We start from the raw sequence: 24826 nt of genomic DNA, 5'->3' as shown, positions 1-24826 counted from the left end.
AGACCCCAAAGGACAAATATAACAAACACCTTCTTCGCCTTTATTCACGCATCTATAGCTAATCTTGTTGCTATCGGTAATGATGTATTACGTGTGTCTCTCAACGGAAACTCTGCGAACTAAAGGATATCAAGTTTGTAGTTGTTCTTCGTTAGAGGGCAAGGGTAACATAACAATGCAGGATTATGGGGTAGTGAGTACACTGTATTTCCAAACTCTTCATCACTTGCACTGATTAAAACAAACAAACAGAAAAAAAGAACGTAAAAACTGTTTTGAACTAATAATGCTTCTCTACAGATGAACATTTTGTTTGCAGCAAAAAGTCGCTAAACAAGTAAGTAGGTAAATCGTCATTTAAAAATCACCCAAAAAAGTCTCCAATCGAAAAGAAACAATTGTCGCTATCGTAGGGCGACCATACGTCCCGTTTTGACCGGGACAGCCCCGTTTTAGGGGCGTGTCCCGGCCGTCCCGTCAGTAGATGGAGAAAAGTAGGATTCGTCCCGTTTTATGTAAATGAAAGAAGTAAATAACAAACCCAGTACCTTTACTCCTTTTAAAAGTAGCGTTCACTTCTGGTGCTTGGGGTCCCGGGTTCGATCCCAGCCCCCGCCAAGTGAACTTTGTGGTGGACAAACACCGTGCTCGTGGGGTTTCTCGGGGTACTCCCGTTTCCTCCCACTTTCTTCATTCCACCATTTTCACTCATCTCTCATTATCACCGTCTCCTTTAGCCTAACCGGCATAACCGTGGGATGTAAAACTCAAATATTTCATTTTCCTTTTAAAAGTATTAATAATTAATAATAACAAAGAGCCAAAAATTGAACTGAAATTCCCTATATTAAACATACTCTATAGTTCGCAGTACTGCTCGAAAGGCAGCAGAGGTTTTAGCAGTTGGTTGTGTGTTAAACAAACTTCAACGTGTCTTTCCTTTTTCATAAGTACCCGCTTTGTAACGAAGAGAGGGAGGGGGAACTCTGATATCAAGGCACTGATAAGAACAAAGGTAGATCTAAAAGTCTAGGGTTGCAAGAACCTGTCCCGTTTTTAACTGAAAATTTTATGGTCACCCTACGCTATCGTTGAGGTCGAATTCCCCTTATTTAGCGACTTTACCCAAAATTGGCAACATTGACCCCCACCCCCGTCATCTTTAGCCTAGCCAGCATAATAGTGGGACGTAAAACTTAAAGATTTCATTTCGAACAACACTCCCAAAAACCTACTCTTATACCATTCCCAAAACACCCTTTCGTACAGTTCTCCCTATTCGAAAAAAATTGTAAATAGCAGTGTTCATACATAAATATGGAACCCAATTTCCCGGAATTTTCCAGGTTTTCCAGGTATTAATTTTGCAATTTCCAGGTCTAGTGGAAGAAACTAATAGTACGAGAACACATACATTTTAAGAATACTATATTTATATATTTGAGAATGGCCACCCTTCTCCCCAATGAACGATTGCAATTAAATATTGAGTCACAAGAAAATAAATAATTAAAATAAATAAAATTTAAGTTGAAAAATATTAAGTTGAGAAGCCTACTAAGGGAATTATACAATACTTTTGTTCTATACTTGAATACATTCAAAATATACAAAAATATTGGCTTGGGGAAGAAAAAAGGGCCCGCGAGATTTTAACTGATTCTTGTAGTACCCGACGACAGAAATCGATTACTGAAAGAATTTTCAAAATCAGCGCAGGCAAACCTGGAGAAAATCGTATTCTCATGTACCGGTTCAAAATGGGGAAGAAAAAAGCACCGCGATATTTTAACTGATTCTGGTAGTATTCGACAACAGAAATCGATTACTGAAAGAATTTTCAAAATCGGCGCAGGCAAACATGCAGAAAATCGTATTTTCATGTACCGGTTCAAAATGGGGAAGAAAAAAGGACCACAAGATTTTAACTGATTCTTGTAATACTCGACGAGAGAAATGGACTAGTGAAGTAATTGTCAAAATCGGCGCAGGCAAACATGGAGAAAATCATATTTTCATGTACCGGTTCAAAATGGGGAAGAAAAAACGACCGCGAGATTTTAACTGGTTCTTGTAGTACTCAACGAGAGAAATCGACTAGTGAAAGAATTTTCAAAATCGGCGCAGGCAAACATGAAGAAAATCGCATTTTCATGTACCGGTTCAAAATGGGGAAGAAAAAAGGGCCCGCGAGATTTTAACTGATTCTTGTAGTACTCGACGAGAGAAATCGATTAGTGAAGGAATTTTCAAAATCGGCGCAGGCAAGCATGAAAAAAAATCGCATTTTCATGTTCCGGTTCAAAATGGGGAAGAAAAAAGGACCACAAGATTTTAACTGATTCTTGTAATACTCGACGAGAGAAATGGACTAGTGAAGTAATTGTCAAAATCGGCGCAGGCAAGCATGAAGAAAATCGCATTTTCATGTACCAGTTCAAAATGGGGAAGAAAAAAGGGCCCGCGAGATTTTAACTGATCCTTGTAGTACTCGACGAGAGAAATCGATTAGTGAAGGAATTTTCAAAATCGGCGCAGGCAAACATGGAGAAAATGGCATTTTCATGTACCGGTTCAAAATGGGGAAGAAAAAAGGGCCCGCGAGATTTTAACTGATTCTTGTAGTACTCGACGAGAGAAATCGATTAGTGAAGGAATTTTCAAAATCGGCGCAGGCAAGCATGAAAAAAAATCGCATTTTCATGTTCCGGTTCAAAATGGGGAAGAAAAAAGGACCACAAGATTTTAACTGATTCTTGTAATACTCGACGAGAGAAATGGACTAGTGAAGTAATTGTCAAAATCGGCGCAGGCAAACATGGAGAAAATGGCATTTTCATGTACCGGTTCAAAATGGGGAAGGAACAAGGTCCCGCGAGTTTGAACCGCTACGATGTATGTTCACGAATGTGCCCGTTTTCTCAAATTTAGTTAATTACTGTGACACTGAAACATGTGACACAGAGTCACATTGTGGATGACTCTGCAATCGGCAAAAACTGCACATATACTCCTCCCGCCCCATAGTTTGATTATTTCGATCCATTCCTCACGTGCTAACGGCATGGTTCAACATCTGCAAGAAAGAGGTAAATGTAACGTTCAATTGGCAATAGCTTTTCACCAAATTAAGCTGCATGAAATCTGATTGTATATTTGACATACTGAGAAAATTCTAGCCCGTGGCCATATGTATCACATATCCCACCAGTTCATAAAAATTTTGAACACAAAATTACGGTCGTCCGTGTGACGTACTCCCAAAAGGCCTAATGTGTATCACCCACCTCACATTCAATGAAACCACATCCGTGTAGAATTTAGAAAGGAACTTCTTATGATGTATACAGGATGTCTCAAACGTTCCCTGACATAGGGTAACCCTGTTATTATCAGTTACAACAAAATGTAAGAGGAAAAACATCTCGAAATATGACGTTTTCAATCTAAAGTGAACACTTTTTTAAAAAATCGGACGAGATGTTTGTGCTGTATACTCTTTATGCACCCAATTTTAAATGAAAATGCAACGTTGTCATTTACCTGGACCCACAACATAAGTGAATGAAGTTACTGTTTGAAACGGGGGCTGGCCATCGACATGTTAGCGCAAAAGACAGTAACTTCACTCACTTATGTTGTGGATCCAGGTAAATGGCAACGTTGCATTTTCATTTCACATTGGGCGCATAGAGAGTGTACAGCGCAAACGGGTCATCCGATTTTAAAAATTCCTTCACTTTAGAATGAAAACATTATTTTGGAGATGTTTTCCAAAGTAGTGTAATTTAGTTTGTTTAAATTTACAATTTAATACAAGTAGATTCGGATTTACATGCGTAGGATTTTGTATGCATCTAATTAATGAATTCTTTTATATTCATGCTTAACTTAGTGACTTGGCTTTGGACTGCAACTGATTATTGTAACCCATTATTGCTTGAGAAGAAACAAGATATCCGAATCTTCATTTGGAGAAATCAAAGGTCTATTGGAAAGCTGGGAATTACAATCATTAATTTCTACATTTCAAGGTGCGTAAATTATATATTCTGTGTTTATTGTTAAATTACTATTATTGGGTTTAGAATCAATCAAGCACTTCAGGATATTTCATGGGGATCAAGATGGGTGCCGGATAGATAAGTATTTGAGCGTCAGGCTCTTATTTCTTTTCAATTTAATATTTAATCAATGATTATTTTTCCCCCTCATTATTCCACCAAATCGTATTCCAAGATCATATATCCATTTTTGATCGATATATCCATATTTTTGATCTCTTTCATATTTCTATATTTTCGATTTTTGATATTGTTTATATTTCAATATTCCTGTATTTTTCAATATTTCGAACAAGTTTCGATAGTTTGTCGATATCGATTATCTATATCTAAATTCGGATATCCCAAAGCCCTATCGAACCCCCTCCGAAATGAAGTTTTTGCTATGGACCTCATTAGGGATGCGCACGAGACAAGACGAGACAGAATTTTTGTTACGAAATTCGAGACGAGATAGAGCTCTTCCAATAGAAACGGATCCAGTTTCCGAGACGAGACATAACTTTCGCGGCACCTTTTCGAGAGGAGACAATCTCAAATCTTTTCTTTTGCGCATCCCTAGACTTGATCATGAGTTATCAAAAAAAAATGTTAATGAGAAATAACATGTAAATACAATATAAGTAGCTAAAACATTTTTGTTTTCATTCTTCATTAATGCATTGTTATTAATCTCAGAGGGGCGCTGTGGCTCAGTGGTAGAGCATTCACCTCCGGTGCTCGGGGTCCCTGGTTCGATCCCAACTCGCGCCGTGTGGACTTTATGGTGGACAAACACCGTGCTCGTTGGTTTTCTCGGGGTTCTCCCGTTTTCTCTCACTTTCTTCATTCCACCATTTCACTCATTTCTCATTATCACCGTCTCCTTTAGCCTAACCGGCATAACCGTGGGACGTTAAACTTAAAGATTTCATTTTTTATTAATCTCAGCATTTTATAGTGTATTCTTAAGCTTAAGGTGATGTATAATTAAATTTTGAATTCAGTTAACTTATTTTGTTTCTCAGATTGTTTTTAAAATGTATGTACAAACGTTTATTTTCATTCTTGAGAGTTTAAAGTGACGTATAGTTATTAAACATAGTATTTAATATTGTACTCTTAACGTGGAAGTGATATACAGTTAACTTTTGAATTCAGTTAACATTTTTCTTTCTGAAATTGCTTTAAAAAGTATGTAAAAACGTTTTTATTTTCTTTCTTGAGTGTTAAAAGTGATGCAAAGTTATTAAGCTTACTACTTTATATTGTATTCTTAACCCTAAACTGATACACAGTGCGTTTTTGAATAAATTATGTCAAGTTATTTGAGTGACGAACTCTGGTAGAAAATCCTGACTACTACTGGAACATTTTGATTTTAAGGTGACGACTACTGGTGCAAGGATTTTAAAATATTGTTTTTCCTTCTACTCTTTTTTGAATTCTGACTACATGATCATTATAGGAAGGATCTGTGAGTCTTCCCAACTATGGTACAGCTCCGACAGATTCACGATGCTCAGAGAAGAGACAAAATAGTATGTTTTCAATCTTAAAGGGAGAACCACTGGCGTTTTTACCTTGCTATGCAAAAGTAAATGAGTACTCCAATGGGGTTCCAATGCCGTACCTAATTTTTGCATTTTAGATATATGGAAATACATGTCTCTAAAATGTAAAGACCTGATTTTTTTGGGAGGGGGGAAATAAACTATAGGTATGTGGGGCTTGCATACTTGACGCTACAATTCGAAAATTGAATTAAAATATGACTAATGGCTATCAAGATGTTGTCAAATAAAGGGAGGACCAACACAGTTAAGGGGTTTTCGTGTTAGATGCTAAAATTTCCGAAGTCGGTCATGGAAAGTTAATAAACACCAGTAGCAATTTCATCTTAAAGTAATTAGATATCTTCATGGGGTGTTAGAACATCATGGAGTCTACCAAAATTAAATTTGAAAAACTTTTGAAAATATAATCTGACATTTGTAAACAGTATTTGAAATATGTGTTTACCAAAAACTTCCAGCTAGTACATCTAACATCTGGAGAAACACTGTGAAATAAAAGCTTATGAGATCTTGAAATTTCGGAAACAATTATTGGTCGCAACAAAATTAAATAAGATGGTACTTCTATGGGTTAAATCAGTACCTCAGTACAATTTCGATCGAAATATTAGTTCAGTCCTAGGTTTTCTTCAGGCAATTCCAAGGGTTCATCGAGCTGTGCAAAAGAATGAAAATTCGCTGTCAATATCTAAGATAGTAACTAAGATATAAGGAATTATATATTTTATGACGTAAAAATAGAGATCTTTATGGATTTGTACTTTCGGGTCTTTCCTATAAGAAAAACATTCAAAAAACTACTGTATATACCTTAATAGACAATTCAGTGGGCGGGGACACAGTAGCTTAGTGGTAGGGTATTTAACTAATCTTTTTTTTGCAGAAACTATTGGAGTATTCACTTAACCCATAGAAATACGATCATACTTAACTCCCTATTTAATTTTAAAATTAAATAAAAGGAAATATTTAAGTGTAGCGACCCACGATTATACATTTTAGTCTCAGGGAGATTACGATTAAAGCAAGTGAATGTTGTTGACAGAATTGATGGAATGCAAAGGTGGGAGGAAAGAGAGTACCCCGAGAAAACCCACGAATACGATGTCCACTACAAACTGACTTGGCCGTGGACCGAACCAAGAACCCAATACACCAGAGGTAAGCACTCTACCACTAAGCCACCGTGCCCTCGCCCATTTAATTGTCTATTAAGTTATATACGGCTGTTTTCTGAAATTTCTTCTTCTTACATCAAATACTCAAAAGTACAAATCCATGTGGGGGTCTATTTTTACGACGTCATAAAATACATAATTCCTTATATCTCGCTTGCTATATTAGATATTGACAAAAAATGTTCACTTTATTTCAGAGCCCGATGAACGCTTGGAATTGTCCAAAGAAAATTTAGAGCTGAATTAATCTTTCGATCGAAATTGTACTGACGAGTGAGGTACTCAGTTAACCCATATAAGTACCATCTTATTTAACTTTTGTTATAGTGCGTCCAGTAAGAGAACGTCTCTGACAGCTCGCAGTGACATTGCCACTAGTCGTGTGTCAAGGTTTTTTTCGATCCAACTGTAGTGGCAATTTAATTAATGGTATAAGACAGAGTGATCGTGGTTGGTAACACTGGTATCAAAGTAGGGGCTGCAATGTCCCACCGCATGTAGTAAGAAACGTCAGAGACCATCTCTTGTTGGCCGTGCTATAGGATCAATAATTGTTTTCTGAAATTTCAAAATCTAATACGCTTTTATTGTATGGTGTCTCTCTAGCTGCTGGATGTACTAGCTGGAAGTTTTAGGTAAATACATATTTCTAATACTCTTTACAAATGTCAAAATATATTTTCCAAAGCTTTTAAAATTTAATCTTGGTAGACCCCATGATGTTCTTAAACTCCATGGAAATACCTAATTATTTTAAGATGAAATTGCTACTGATGCTTATTAACTTTCCATGACCGGTTTCGGAAATTTTACCACCTAATACGAAAACCCCATAACTGTATGGATCCTCTCTTTATTTGACAATATCTTGATAGTCATATTTTTAATTAATTTTCTAAATTGTACTGTCTAATATGCAAGCTCCACGTACCTATGGTGTCGCTTTTTATTTCACCATATTTCAGTAACTGTTAGGCGTACCTACTTGCGGTTTCGGTAAACACACACCTCTAACGTTCTTTAAAACGTTATTAAGACATATTTTAGAATATTTAGAAACGAGAGTTCTGCCAATATCATGGTACCCGAAAACCCCCATCAGGGCGTGTGTGTAGTGTATTTAATTGAAACTACTTTTGAGGTTGTTGTAAGCCCTCGTAATTACGTTTCCGAAACTGCACCACCTAGTACGCAAACCCCACACTTCTATGGTGTCGCTCTTTATTTTTCCATATCTCAATATCCCTAAGGCTTACCGAGTTCAGGTTTTCGGTAAACAAATGTCAGTTCCCTACATTTTAGAGACATACATTTCCACATATCTAAAAAAAATACAGACATTAGGTACCCTATGGTACCCCGAACACCATTGGGGTACCCACTTACTTTTGAATAGTAATACATTTTGAGTTGTTGTTCAGCATCAATAAACATTTCATAGTTTTTCTACGTGCAACCCAAAAGTCCATACCTGACCGAACAGATTTTGTCCATTTAATCTAAAAAATGTTAAGATACTTTGTATTGTTAAGTACAACCAAGTTAAGCACACTGAATTTAATATTTTAAATATTTTCTGATTTTTGTTTCAGGTATATCGTGCATCTAAACAAAACCAGGATTCTGCTTGGAAGACAGTGAAAAGAAGCAGTGTAGGTTGTGGCTAAACGTACATCCTTTCTGAAGACAGACCCAATTGTATTTACATTCTTTTGTACGAATATACTGTATAACTCTAATAAAGATACTGTACTACAAATTATTTCTTTCTTCCATAAATTAGAATAAAATATTATCTCTGTTTAAAGAAAATGTTTGTTAGTGTTAAGTCATTTCAACTCTTTTTCTCTGTAATAAGAACATTATCCCTCGCAATATTTTTTATCTTTGTGCTATTACGATTGGATGAAGTAAAATTCTATACGAAGCACTATTATTTCAGACATGCATTAAAAACTAATGTATTGTTCTGTATGTAAGGCAATGTGTATACTGAACATGTCTAGAGAAGGTGTTGTTTTAATATAGAATCTATAACTCAGCTTTTCAGCAGTCAACTTTATTGGGAATCCGAAGAAAGAAGTAAAAAAAAAGGACTTACCAACGTATGTGTTCGAATTCTGGACTAATCCAAATTATCCAGAGAAATCATTATATATTTCTTTGTTGATATTTCAGATGTATCCTTTATCCAGGTCATATGAAACAGAGACTTCATATATCGCTATACTTTGTATGAACTATGTTCCGTATTTACTTAATCACTTTGTAACTTTCTCTAGGGTTGACAAAGCCGCAGGTGTCAATCGAATAGTTTAGTGTTTTACTCATGTCACCTTGTGACTAAGGTACGTCCTGTCGGTATATATATGGTACTGGGTTCAATTAGCGATAAAATACATTTTTAGCATTAAACAAATACAAAAATCTACACGAAATAAGATACCATGATCTCTGACTTACGGATAACACCAAGCAACTAATGGTACTGAGTGTGATTGAGTTTACTAGTTACTATCTGGCTAAAATCAGTGTTCCTTTAGCTATACTTCTTTTCGTGCTCTGAATTGCAAAGGTTGAAATAACCGTTTTAAATTATTGTATATATATCTTCTGAGTAATTCTGAGAATCTGCCCTTTCTTTAAGCAAAGTATGAAACTGTTAAACTGCTCGTTGCTTAAAATGTTGCACTAAGAAGGATGCATCCCGGAAAGTCCAAATTTGCAGAATGTCTAGAGCAGGGAAGGATAAATATGTTTAGTCGATGGCTGCACAACGCCTCCGCTGTCACCACGTTGTCACAGCGAATACAGCGGACGTTTAAAAATATTCTGCACTTACTATTAGGTATCTGCCTGGGAACTTTGGTGCAGCTACCTAGCCTCCTTCTTGGTGTTGCATTTTTAATGGCGAGTACTGAGTAGGAATCATCTTGTGAGCGAATACGTTTTCGGTTGACACCATACTTTTAATTATTGCGACATTAAAAAAAAAAGACATAACTTACCTGTTAATTAAAATGTACAGAGATGTTATTTCTGGAAAATTCTATTCAGGCCCCTTGTGGTAACAACTGCACTTTAGAAGAAGATACTATTAAGGAAAAGAATGAGGTAAAATAATCTTTATATCGTGCAAACAATGGATGATAACAGCTTAATAAATGATTGTACGTAAATCTTGTTTGAGTTTGAATATAGGATTGTATATGGCTGTGCATTTTGCATTATTATTGAAGTGCTGCAACTAACTGCAAACCATATGATAAATTCTTACAGTAATATATCACATATTGATTTACTCTGTATGAAAACGAAAATAGTTTAACATATGGCTAACCTCCTTTGTGCCCATAATTTTAAAATTAACGCTTGTGTCACTTTTCAACACTTGGCTTTGCAGTAGCTTTCCAACGAATTAGCAGGAAGCCCAAACTTATAGGACACCCTGCAGGTAAATACATTTCTTTGGACAGTTTCACTGCTCCAAACTAAGATTTGAAAAGTGTAGTATTGTTTTTTATTATTATTATTATTGGCACAAAGGAGATCAACCATATTTTAAGCTATTTTTGTTTTCATACAGAGAAAAAACAATATTTGATAACATTACAGTAAGAATGTATCATGCATTTTGCAGTATTGTGCAGCACTTTAATAATGGTGCACTATACGTACAATTTAGATCCTGCATATGTCCAATCCATATATTACAAGAAGGCAATATGTATGCGATACAGGTAAAATCCGTATATTTCATATGGACAACCTATTAGCTACATACATCCAATCCATACATTACATATGACCAACCTGTACGCGACATACGTACAATCTATATGCTGCATGCAGACAGTGTGTAAGCTACAAATGTGCACTCTGTATGGTGCATACGGATATTCTGTATGCTGTATCGGGACAAGCTGTGTGCGACATAAGGAAAATCTGTATAATACATACGTACAATACGTATACTGTATCTAGTCGTATGTACGGGGCACAAGTACAATATAGATGCTGTCTTGAGGTTGAACGAAAGAAACATACGTACAGAACGTATATTGCATACTTCTTGAAATTATGCTCTGTCCTGATAGTCAGTGGGTGTCGTCATTATTAACCCACATGCTACATACGATCCTGACGTCACAAAGCTAGATATTACTTCCGTATATACTTGTTACTACAGATGACGTCACACGACTGACGTCATTGCACTTATGCAGACAGTACGTATAATACATACTTTTTCAGCTATACGTTTGTTGCAGGATGTTATATACGGTTGTACGTTAAGTCCAGAAACTACAGGAATTACGAATGTAACCTACGTTTTTAAGTATGCCACCTACATTTTTTTTCTCAGTGTATAACCTATGTCACCATCAATAATAGCATCTCGCATTATATCATCATCCATTCAGGCGTTCCTGAAACCACTAGTCTATGTTAGAATTGAGCTGTATTAACATTTTGAGAACAAGATCCTGAGACGAATATTCGGACCCAAGAGGAACGGAAATGGTGAATGGCGGAAACTTTATAATGAGAAATTACATAATTTATATGGTTTACCAAACATTGTTAGGGTCATCAAATCTAATAGGCTCAGGTGAGCAGGTCATGTAGTCAGAATGGAAGAAATTAAGAACGCTTTCAAAGTCTTAAAAGACCTAGGAGGAGATAGAAGGACAATATTAAGATGGATCTCGGAGAAATAGGAATACAAAGTAGAAACTGGACCGAATTCGCTAAGGATAGAAGTCAGTGGAGAGCTTTTGTGAACGCCGCATTGAATTTCCGGGTTAAATAGGCCATAGAGTTAGTTAGTTATTAACATCCTCATTTTTGTTGTGTTTAGGATCTTTACATGAACACAGAAGTTTTCCAATCTCCAAACCTACGTCACCATTATTAACAGCATCTCGTATCCTATCTTAATCCATTCAGACGTTGCTGGAACCACTAGTAGAATTGGGCTGCATTAAATCCTCCTTTTTTGAGTATTGTATATAGGATCGTTACATGAATATAGAAGTTACTTTAATCTCCAAACTGCACAATAATAAAAATACATTAGTATGGGGTAAAGCCTCCACGTACAAAATTAAGAGCCTCCGTTCTTCGCGACTCGAATCAAGAGGTCCTGGTTATGTTTTTAGAGGAATTGCTTGACTGCGAGTCCAATAATGTCTTGCTGGAGAACGTCACGAGCCACCTGCTGACCAACCATATTCCACATATATGTTCTATGTACAGCGTGTAACGAGACTGGTCACTCCAGAGTGGTACCTGTCGTAACTCGAAGTTTTGGATGTTCAGCCTGGCGTGATCCTCTAAAATGTGGAGTCCCGAATTATCGGGAGGATAGTTTCAACGTCGGATTCTAGTACTTTTCTGATGTAGTAGTAACTGATAAGATTGTATTTAAAGTGTAGCCACTAAGATTTAGTGTTGTATCCAATAGCACTAGCACTCCTGCTATTACACTCGATACTACACCAAGTGGATTGTGTTTCCTTGATATTGTCTAATGTCAAAAGAGCTCATCACTGCTGTAGGACATGTGTCACGCCCGCTTTAAACCTGTAAAAACTTTGTTTTCCGGGACAAACCAATTCGCGTTGCAACACTTAGAACTGAATGTAACTGTGTGTCATATGTGTGGCAGAAGGTGGCACATCAACTCCGTTATCTTAAGTGTTTTTCAGAAAGGTGAATAGTGTTGCATATCAAGAAAGTGTGAAACCCTGACATTAGAATGAACTTCCTAAATTAAAATCAGAATGTGTTTATTTCTTATTGGAACTTCAGCTCCTAAAATATTACTGAATTGAATTACGAGAACAACATACTATTATTTTCTTTCTAGTCCTCAAAAAAAAATGCAGATAATGAGGACAGTAAAGGGATATCAGACCAGATTTATTCAATGTTATTTATGACTGGAGACATAGGAAACGTGAAACATTTGCTTAATATTTTAATATTATGAGTTGCAGTGAGAGGGCGCATTTTTTACGTTTATAAACTCAATTGATGAAGTAATTAATTGACACATATATAGAAAACACACTTTGTTATTTGTTTCGTCCTGGCAAAATAATTCCAAGCAGTGAATAACATAAATTAGTATGGTTTTAACATAAGACTGTCTGTTAAAGTTTTAATTTAACCATTTTTTCACGATGATATTTCTATTTACATTCACATTACTGTGTTTTATATGTGTTATATCCTAAGTAAAGACGGTGACGGCAACAAGGGCACGGACGAGCTCTCGATGCGGAGTTGGGGGTGCACCTTCAAGTTACGAAACTTTCGCATAGTATTGATTTATTTTTACTTCTGTGGAAGACCATAAAGGCAGTTTTGCCGCCACTGGTAAAGTATTTAACATAAAAAAAAAATAATCCCCATTAAGTGACCAGCTCTTATAACGACCGGTAAAATCAGTGATGATCACTCGATATATATACAACACCTGATATATTTCAGCAATTAAATTAAATATAAATGTTTGTAAGCACAACCGTTCATTCATTTAAAAAAAAAAACAGACATAAACATGTAAATTTTTTACTCCATTTTTTCTTCTTTTAGTAATTTTTTATTATTTTCTCCTTATTGATTCTTTTACAAAGGCATTGTTTTTGATTTATTTTTATTAACGTTTTTAGTCTTTATTCAATACCCTGCAATCAATTCTTTACTCCTATATCGCTTAACATGAATATGCCCTAGATAATTTCAATCAATGTTGAATTCAAACTCTTGTACGAAGGGGGCAGTAAAAGTTTAAGGGGTACATTTAAAAAAAACATGGATTTGGTCTAGCAAGGCTATTGTAACTCAAATTTTTCCAAAGAATTTCCTTAGTCCCATCAGGAGAATGCCGGAATGCATAGAAAGTGCAAAACACAGAAACTTTTGTTTAAAAACCAGTGTGTAAAACCCTCACGTTACACGTCCATATGAGGGACTCTCTTTTTCGACCTTTCGCCTTCCTCCGTTGCTCAAAACAGTGCAAGAAGGCTTCTAAAACAGCATGTCTCGAATCCTACGCAATACATACGTGAAAAGTGAGTCAGGAGGATGAAGGCTAATTTGAACCCTCTTCGGGGCCATTTGTTTACCAAGTCTTTACTATAGTGCTTAACATCCCAACCTTTTTATATCAACATTTCATGCTGATCCTAGATCTCCTTCCTCTCTTTTTGCTATATTTACAAAAAGACCAACATATTGCAATTTCTCCCTAGGTAACGCTGTAAAGTGTTTGTGTGCGTCTGTATCTAATTTCCAAGTTTTTATTTAAGTTCGACTTAAGTATTTAAGTACGAGAACGTGGTTTGTTAATAAACAATTAGGTTGGACAAAAGAAGAAACTAATTTTCTTTTTTTTAAAAAAAAAATGCTTTTAAGACTCTTAGCGAAAAAAATTAAACAGAAAAAGCATGTATTTCAAGGCATGTGTATAGATATTCAAGGGGGTACTATATATTCTAGGGGGGCTCAGCCCCCCTTAAACATGCCTGAATTCAACAATGATTTCAATGCGTGAGTTAACATATCTTATTCCCTAAGAACAAATTACAAGACTTGCAACAGTTCATGCAAACTTTTTTGCAGACAAATATAAAACTTGGATTTTCCTTTTACTTCAATAATTTTTGGTGCATTTTTAATGCGTTTTACAGAAGCATCGCTTCTAAAAGTTCTTGTTTTTTACGATTGTTTATTTTAATAGCTGAAATTACTGAAAACACCCTGGGACTTGCATAGCAAGATTTCTCTGCTTAGTAATTGGCTGCTTCCGATATTACTGTAAAACTCTCTTAAGACAAAATATCTTATACAGGGTGGTACATAAATGTGTCACAGTAATTTGAGAACAGGTTCCTCACATCAAAATAAGAAAAAAGTTCATATGGGACTGTGCTCAAAAGTAGGTAGTTTCAGAGTTATAGGGTGCCGAAAAATGTGAAATAACTGAACTGTAAAAGTTCATAGCCCCACTACTATGAGTCTTATCGTAGTCGGATCAAGACATCACTGAGAAATTGGTATGCAAAACTATCGAAATATCCATCTTTCAGAACCTCTGGTACTTGCACAATCATTTTTAGAGAGGCTGTTTGGGAGTACTTGATCACTCTCCATTCACTTCTCTAAGAATTAGTGTGCAAGTTCTGAAGCATTCTCAAACATGGATATTTGGATAGTTCACATACCAGTTCCTCAGTGATGTCTTGACTCGATTATGATAGGTCCCTAGTATTGGACTAGTAGTGGAACTATGAATTTTTAAATTTCACTTATTTCACGTTTTCGGCAACTCCGAAACTATCCACTTTTGAACCCAGGTCCATATGAACTTTTTTTTTGTTTTGATGTGATTAATCTGTTCCCAAAATTGTGATACATTTGTGTAACACCTTGTACTTGTTGGTAGGATAATTAGTAATTTGGAACGTGATACACATCTTTGTTTTGTAAACTATTTTTATTGTTTATGTTGTGGTAGAAACAAACATGAAATAGAGGTATTTGCTTTCTTCTTTATTATCATCGTCACAGACCATCACACAAAAATTTTAAGTTTTTCGATTCTTGGTGTTACGCTTTCATAACGAAATTTTTTCCTTGTTTTCTTTCTAAACGTGATACGTCCTCTATACATACAGACAGACAAGCAGAAGCGTGACAAAAGGGTTTACCAGAGATTTTTCCAGCACCCTTTGGAGATGTTGATTGCAGTTGGAGAACGTGTCTCGACTTTACCTCAAGTGGTTGTGTCGGCAGGATTTATTCTTGACTGGAATTCACTGAAATAATACCCTCGGCAATAGCAGCACCACACACACACAGTAGAGCTTACCCGTCTGGATTTTCATTACCTTTCTACGTTGGAGGCAATGAAAACAAAGGAGGGTCACGCGTTACCACACTTCAGATCGGAGCAGAGAAAATTCGCTTCCCCACCTCTGCTGTTGGTTCGTTCGTCCTGTGATGAAAGCAAAAGAAGTCTCCAGGAGATTCTCTGATAACAAAAAGATTCCAGATGAATCAAATAAAGAAAAAATATATATAGTAGTACTTGTGTAACCAATGTGAGACACGTGGCACGTTTTATTTATCTTCTTTTTGTTGCGTTACAAAACCCATGAAGTTTAATTTTCTATATTGTTTATTTCACACAAGTAAACAAACAAGCACTTTATCTTGTAATTGCACTATAGGTGTGTACAGAGTAAGCCACAAAAGCTCGAAATCATTCCACACTTTAATTTATCTATCAATTTATTTGCTTGCTATTGAAAATCACAAGAGCTGACTCTTCAGCTATGATATTGCAACAGAGGCAAACCCCATCCTTGGCTTTTATTATTTACCACCTGACATCGCCCCAGGCTTCGGTGACCCGCATTCATTTCTTTCATACATTTCAACGCAAGCAATCTTCACGACGGTAATTCGAATTAACGCAGCAACCCATATCAGTAACTACGCACATTTACAGAATGGTAATGAACTATATGGTCAAAATGAAAAAGGGATGATTTCTCACATGAAAAAAAAAGAAATAAAAAAGAAAAAAGAAAAGAAAGAAAGAAAAAAAAACTTCCTATGGACCTGTATGGAAAAATGTATAGTTTCGAAGATAGGACTGTCCAAAAACGTGGGAAAATACACTTCACTATGCGTTAATTAGAACTGGAGACCATGGAGAAAGCCGTCTATAAATGTGTACTAGAAGTTAAACTTCTCATGTCAAAAAATGTATGTTTCTACAAAATGCATTATGTGCACAAGGATTCCACAACGTACATAAGAGATTCCCATACATGCTTGGATATAAAACTGAATCAACATTTCAAAAGAAAGCCAACGCTGAGAAAAAAGTAAGCCAACGCTGAACATGGAGTGTGTTGGCAGAAAGTCTATATGATAACTATAGGAAGGATGGGGGACACTTTTAGAAACTATGGGTGGTTGCGTAACAATATAGGGATTGACATTTTAACAAATCCGACTTAGGATTTCCTTAGTTTGATTCAGTCACACCAGACAAGTCTACACTTGAAAGAACACCTGTTATTTTGGTAACCAATATGAAAAATCCCACCTATCTAATATCTGGTATGTCCACCTTTGGTTAGCGGGACAGTAGCAACATGGTTTAGTATTGAAGCCATGAGATTTTGGTAGGTGACTGGATGCATGATGCATCACATCTATACACACAAATTTCTTGATTTCTGTAGATTTCGCAGAAAAGGTCGATGAGTTAGAATCTGATTTTGAATGATATCCCAGAGATGTTCAATTGGGTCAAGATTGGGTAGTTTGGGAGGCACTTCAGCAATTGAAATTCTCCCCTGTGCTCCCTTAAATATTACAGCACAACGTTCTCCTTGTAGCAAGAAGTGCTGTTATGCTCAAAGAATCCATTCTTAGCTGGAAATATGGCTAACATGAATGGATGTATGTAATCAGCAATGATCCGCCGATAGACTGTGAGTGATCATAATGCTTTCGCTGGTCAGTGTATGACTGATATTATTGTTGGCAAGGTACGATTTGCACTACCTTACGTTTTTGTCTTTCCTGAATGGAAGTAAGTTTTTCTTATAGGTTTTAATTTTCTAACGATGAATCTGAAGTCAAATATCCTGTATTTGGTATGGATTTTCAGAAAAATTTAAATGAAGTTTTGAAGGAAATCCCATATTTGTAAAACTTTGTCTTTTAATAAAATTGTAATTTGTATATGCAATGTACATATATTAGATGGAAAAAACGTATATACACATTGCACATTTGGATCTCAGAAGGACATATCAATATTTATACCTTAGTATTGCGTACAGTTTTGCGTGAACAATAGACTGGTAAAGAAATAAATACCAGTAAAAGCAAAAGCCCATATGTATAAAACAACTTGTATATGTAGCTATATATATTCAGTTCAAATCAATGTATTTATACGTTCCCAAACAAACAAAAGTGATACTTAAGTAACGAAAGAAGAAAGTGGCAAAGGTATAAACATAGATTGATGCACGTTAAGAAGCACATCTATGAAGTTTACAGCTTGTGTAATGTGGAGAGTGTGTCCCATACCAAGTTCTAACAGTAATTTGCGAGCACCGATACACCAGATTTTCGTTTGTACTCTGGTCCAGGATCTGAATTGATCGGTAAAACCTGCCACCATGCTCATCAGACCCAGCTACTAGGTTTTCGGGAAAGGAAGATGGCTGGCTATATAAGAAATGCATTTTGAGCAATATATTGCATCGCAAAGTTTACAGGTCAGTCAACAACTCCTCAACTGTGTGCACAAAGTTCGAACTCTTGTTATTTCCCATAAAGTTTCCTGAAACACTATTAAAGAAAATCGCAGTCCTCCTGTCCACTTCTGTCAGTTTTTCATTCAATTTGTTGTCATCATCTTTCATCAATTGTAACTGGGAGCCAATGAATAGACCATCTCTTAGTTTAACACCTGAGATACTTGGGAACTTTTTCTGAAGATATCTATACCCTTGTCATTCCTTTTTATAAGGCCCAAGTGAATGTAAAGGGGAGGCAGAAAAAATTTGGGAGGATCAACAAGAGGTTCTATCACACTCTTAATTCTGGGAGTGGTGAATGCGCAAGTAGGCCATTCCCTTTGTGTGTAGTACATATTTCTTGCTCTGAAGTCCTATTCAAAGAAAAAAAGCAGTACTTTGTATATCTTGAGAGTACTATTAAAACTAAATGAATCACCTACAAATCTCCAAATATGTTCCACTTGTGTTCATCACTCCTTAATTTCTGCAGCAAGAGTTTCAAATTTTGATAAGTTTTCTTCAACTTTATTGAATATTCAACTGGAATGGAAGGGTAAGTATTACCGTTGTGGAGGAGGAAATGCTTCATAATTGCTTTTGACTAGTCCAAGAATGACCTCACCTCATCTCCTTTATACTCTATGTGTAATGCTTGCATCAGTCTTTCAACAACTGTGCAATATATGCAATCATCACTATTGTTATAAAATTTAAGAAAATCATGTTTAACAAGGTAGAATGTCACTTCGGTTTCTTTTCTCTACATTTTAACCTTAAAGCTTTGAAGGTAGGAACTCAACTTGTTGTTTGGGTAAGATTAAGTCTTTAACAAGGTCATTCAATTCCTTCTGAGTAATTAAACGTGGTTATCTAGCATGTTCCCTGTATGTGGGATTCTTACGCTCAGTACTCATACCACATTCACTGTGATTAACATCACTGCTGCCTACTGTATATACATACTCCTGGCGGCACTGTTACAGGTAAACCTTTATCGTGTGCAATAGGTTTTCTAATTGTAAATCTGAGTAGTGAAGTGATGTTTTACCCTTGGGAATTATTCTCTTTACATTTGAAAGACAAAAGAAGCAGTCGTGTAAGTGCTCACGTGATTTAATCTATAACATTGATGTAGCGTATGGCACACGTTTGTGAGAACAACGTTACCATCCCCTTAGATTCACTGCACAGCATTTACACTGCCTTCATCATGGATGTTAGGCGGAATGAACTGGTGCATTGTCTGTCAACAGCAGTACCCCTCTCGTGACCATCCACGACGTTTTTTCTTCAGTTCCTCTCAACTTAGGTCATGGAAATAATAGGTACTATAGTGCTGCCAAAATGTATTGAGCCGTGGCAAAAATGCGAACTAAAGCTAACACCCTCGACACACCCGCGCGTTGAGCCAATAAAGGTTCAGCTGTTGCTAAGCGAGAGAGCTTTGGCGAAAGGGAGTGGAATTTCTTCAGCCGATAGCAGCGCCTGGAACGGAAGACTAGGTGTCAAGTCAATGTGGTATATCTTTAGTAATAGTTCATAGTTCGTCACTTTCTAGGTGATTGCATTAACTTTTTGACATCTCCTTGTACAAAGTAGAAGCTGGATCACGCCAGAAGTCAATGAAGAGCTTTTATGAATGGCATTGAGTCTTCGGGTTCCATAGACTATAGAGCTAATTGCGTTTAAGTACTGGATTATGTGTTTTTTTTTTTTCGAACAGTAATATTATTTTCAGTGGTATTTTGGTTGAGAGAGTTGAGTAGATTTTGAGTTTAACATCCCTTTCAGCAGCGAGGCTATATGAGACGGGACCTACTAATTAACATGGAATATCAACCACATGAGCTCCAGCTGGGAATCGAACCCGGGTCTCCCACGCCAAAGGCGTGTATGCTAACCGCTTAGCCACGAAGGAGGTCCATTGTGGTTGAGAGAATCGAACTAATAGAAACGTACACACAATTTCAAAGAAGCAAAAGGAGTTCAACCTCCGAAATTCATATTGTTCAAGAAATTTTGTACCTATATCTTAATACGCAAGTGTTCCTTTATATATATATATATATATAATATTTTGTTCGAGGGGAGTTAAAAACCGAAACCCCTTCTTGCGTACACCACTGAATATAATATTTTTTTATTAACTAATCACAAGTAAATTGTATTAGTAATTGCAGTGGAAAGATTCTTAACAATAACATCAATACGACCCGTTCGTTCAAGAGCAATGTCCTTTAGATGTCTCCAGACTAAACGAGTTGAGAGGTGTAAGGGAAAACGAGGCGGGACGCTATTGTTTCCTCATTTAGTCGCTTCCAATCTTGAAACAAGCTTTTGTTACAAGTCTTCAGTAAATGTAGCCATTAGGATGAGAATGTTCTATAATCCAATTCAGAGTACAGCGACCTAAAGTGAAGGTAGTACAAAATCCTCCCAAACTCAAATGACAAACTATATTTTATCCTCAGAAGGAAATTGGTACCAAAGTTTGGAATTGCGTTTTTCCACTCCTCAATTGGATAATATCCGAACGAACCAATGTATGTTCACTTATAGAATGAATGTTCTAGAGAATGGGTGAGAATGTGAAAGGGGTCAAAGAAGTAATTTGGCACACGGAGCGACTTTCATTTGTCTGGGACCGACCATCGTGTTTCTCAGCTCCTCGAGAATTGCATCGTTAATCAGGCCGCTGAAAGATATGATTCCCATTTCTATAGACACTTATCGGGTGCCTAACGTATTTCATTGTAAAGAACTCGAGATGAACAACGAAAATATCATGAGAAGGAAAGATCACACTTCGATCATATCCATCCACTTACATATGACGTAATACAAATATGGAAATAAGAAATCCAATTAACGAAACGGTTATCTAACGCTCGACTTTAGTACAAGTGGTCACGGGTAAGAACGTTAAGTTTCAGGGCCTATCACATCAAAAACGTGAAATAAAATCGATCAGAAAATATTCAAATCGTATAACTAAGTATTCGAGTGTTCGTTGCTCTTGCAACATTTATGTACAGTCAGGGGCCACCATCGGTGGCTTAGTGGTAGAGCGTTCACCTCTGGTGCTTGGGGTCCCGGGTTCAAACCCTGCTCCCGCCAAGTGAACTTTGTGGTGAACAAACATCGTGTGCGTGGGTTTTCTCGGGGTTCTCCCAGTTCCTACCAGTTTCTTCATTCCACCATTTCAGTCATCTCTCATCATCACCGTCTCCTTTAGCATAACCGTAGGACGTAAACATCAAAAATTTCATTTCATTTTATGTGCAGTCATGTTCAAAGAAACTTGGTCACTGTAATCTTAATTAATTACTATCAAACAGAAATGAATCTTAATATTTTGTATTTTAGGTCTTTATTTCTAGCCTGCAGTTTTAAAAGTCATTTCCATAATAATTATGTATTATTTAAATTTTTCCCTTACATGTAAGAAAGGGTTTCCATTATCAATTTTTAAGAAATTTGATTTACCAGTACTACTTTTTGTAATCAATTTACGCTGTCTAAAAGTTAGAAATCGAGATAATTAATGAAAGTGTCATTCAAACCGGAAATATGTAATAGAAACCAACCATTTCCGGTTTCCATGCCAATCACTATATACAGGGAAGTGAGGAGAAACGCGGACCGATGCATTCCCCTACTTCCAAAAATTATCTATGGCGTCCCTTCACTTCCTAAAAAATAAATACCAAGGGACAAAGATAGGTACGGAGTACGGCGTGACGTCATGCGTACCCCTACCTTATGCACTGAGAAAAATCCATTATCCGGACAGCGGTATATTGTACAAATACAAGGATTCGTTATGTTTACTAAGGAAATCTGTACGGAGCGTACTTTATCCATATGCTACACAGGTACTGCCTTTTACCCGCTTAGATATTACATCATGTCGCTGCAGGATGTCTGACTTCTAACAATCTTCTGTATTTTACATACATATACGTATGTTAAATACTTCAGCTATATGTTATATACGTCCATCTGTGTGTGAGATCCAGGCCGCCTATAGACACCTCTTTCTTTCGCCATGGCTGACGTCATTGAACTACCGTCTTTTGCTTGCGAAACGAGGTTGTTTACAAACGGAAAAGAAGAGAGGAAGGAAAAATGCTTGGGTAAGTACACTAGTTAACTATTACTTTAGTTAAATATTCCATTAATTATATATTCTTTTAGTGTAACTTGCTTTAATATAGTACTAAGTAAGTAATGTAGTTTACGAATACAATTCTTACTATTGTAAAACTCGTTAATGATTGAGGACAATGGAATGGGTGAATCTGAATTTTGAGAAATCTTTGAATATTAATGTTTTGAAACATTTTACATTTCAAGGTAGCAAAATGAATGTTATGTGTTTATTCATTCCGTTTTATATGTGACGATTTATTACTTGGTGCAGATTTACTACAGGGCTGCTTAACATAATTGCTAATAAACCGTTTTCAGCGCGAAAATTCCCTTGTGTAGTGAAGATTTAGGATTTAGATTTCTGGGCTTTCGGCATCAATGGCCTTGTTAGCCCGTCGCATATGAGGGATGACTTCCCTCGGTGATCACACTATCCGGGGAAAGGAAGGGAAGAATGGATTGGGGAAAAATGGGGCCGCGGTGGCTCAGTGGTAGAGCGTTCACCTCTGGTGCTTGGGGTCCCGGGTTCGATCCCAGCTCCCGCCAAGTGAACTTTGTGGTGGACAAACACCGTGTGCGTGGGTTTTCTCGGGGTTCTCCCGTTTCCTCCCACTTTCTTCATTCCACCATTTCATACATTACTCATCATCACCGTCTCCTTTAGCCTAACCGGCATAACCGTGGGACGTAAAACTCAAAGATTTCATTTTCATTTTTGGATTTCGGAAGGGAGAAAACGGCTTGGGACCTATATGTTAGGTACCACTCCGGCATTTGCCTGCTGTGAATGAGGAAAAGCCAAGGAAACCTCATTCAGGATGGCTGGACTTAAAATCTTTTGATACTTTTTCGACCGAGTTCCCCCACCGGGATCGAACCCGGGACCGTTCGCACCGAAGGCGAGAGCGTTAGCGAATACGCTACGCGGGGCCACTAGTGTAGTTTAGAAAACTCATTTTTACTAGGATATTTGCAAGATTTTTTTTCTTTTAGTTTAACGCCCCATGATTGTACATCAATGTAAGAGAGAAGGTGACGATGAGATACATGATAATGGTGGAATCAAGAAAATGTAAGGAAACTGGAAAGTCTTAAGAATAACCACAACTACAGTGTTCACCAAAAGCCTATTTGTCGGGAGCAGGAATCGAACCAGGGACCTACCGCGTCAGAGGTAAGCGCTCTCAGAGCTTTCTTTTGTTTAAAGAACTTGTTTACAATGATATATATATATATATATATATATATATATATATATATATATATATATATATATAACGAAGATATTGACATATTTTACAGCCTCACTGAAATTTAAAAAAAAAGTAGTCAGGGAGAGCTTACTTGTCAGGTTTTTATTTTTTAATTTAATTTATTTTTATTTATTTATTTTTGCTTTGTTATGTTCCCTAGTTAATTAATGTTTGGGTTACTGAAAATTAAAACCTTTTTAGTATTATTGTTATGTCATCACTTTGGAACCAAAACGTTAGATTTTTTTCTTGTGTTTTCATATAGGAAGTTGGTGAGTTTGTGCCTTAGCACTGGTTTGGTTTCTAGAACGTAATTGAAGGTCATGTTGAGTTGAGTCTTGGTGGGTTTGAGTTCGTGAAGTGTCAGGCACTGCTTGTGCCCCTGTCTTCTGTTTGTGATGTTTCCTGGCTTTGGGCTGTGACGTATTTATGTTGAGGAGTACCAACGAAGGCCGCGTGATATACAGGTAGCTACAACACAGCTTCAACAGTTAACGAGTGCCATGTCTTTGAATTTCAGCTTTCGTTACGGCGTGATAATGCAGTATAGTGCTAGATTGAAATTCTATGGGTGGTAAAAACGGTATGGTAAGAAATACAACGTAATTGTTATTAGTTTAATTAGTGTTTCTTCATAGTATTGTTTCACTATTTCTAGAAGGAATTAAGTATTAACGAAGTAATGAATAAGCAAAAGAACACATTGATTGACGTTTACTATTTCTCATACTCCATTGAGAATGTTTTGATCCTCAGTTGCGCAAACATCCAGTGTGCGTTTATTTTCTTTCTTTTTTGGGGGGTTTACACTGCCTCACAGATGAGCTCTTTCGTGGCTAAGTGGTTAATGAACACGCCTTTGGCGTGGGACACCCGAGTTCGATTCCCGGCCGGGGGCCGCGGTGGCTCAGTGGTAGAGCGTTCACCTCTGGTGCTTGGGGTCCCGGATTCGATCCTAGCCGCGCCAAGTGAACCTTGTGGTGGACAAACACCGTGTGCGTGGATTTTCTCAGGGTTCTCCCATTTCCTCCCACTTACTTCATTCCACCATTTAATTCATTGCTCATCATCAGCGTCTCCCTTAGCCTAACTGGCATAACTGTGGGACGTAAAACTCAAAGGTTTCATTTCATTTTTTCTTAATCTCTTGCACCGACCGACCGATCTCGATCAAATTTCCAACGTAGATGCGCTTCTGGCCTGGGAGTGTTTTTAGCTATTTACTTTGACAGTAGAACTTAGGGGAGGGGGAGGAGGGGGACAGAAAAAATAAATGACTTA

This window comes from Thermobia domestica, chromosome 10, assembly GCF_964235325.1.
Source record: "Thermobia domestica chromosome 10, izTheDome1.hap1.1, whole genome shotgun sequence".
NCBI lineage: Eukaryota > Metazoa > Arthropoda > Insecta > Zygentoma > Lepismatidae > Thermobia > Thermobia domestica.
Note: the sequence above shows the minus strand (reverse complement) of the source record.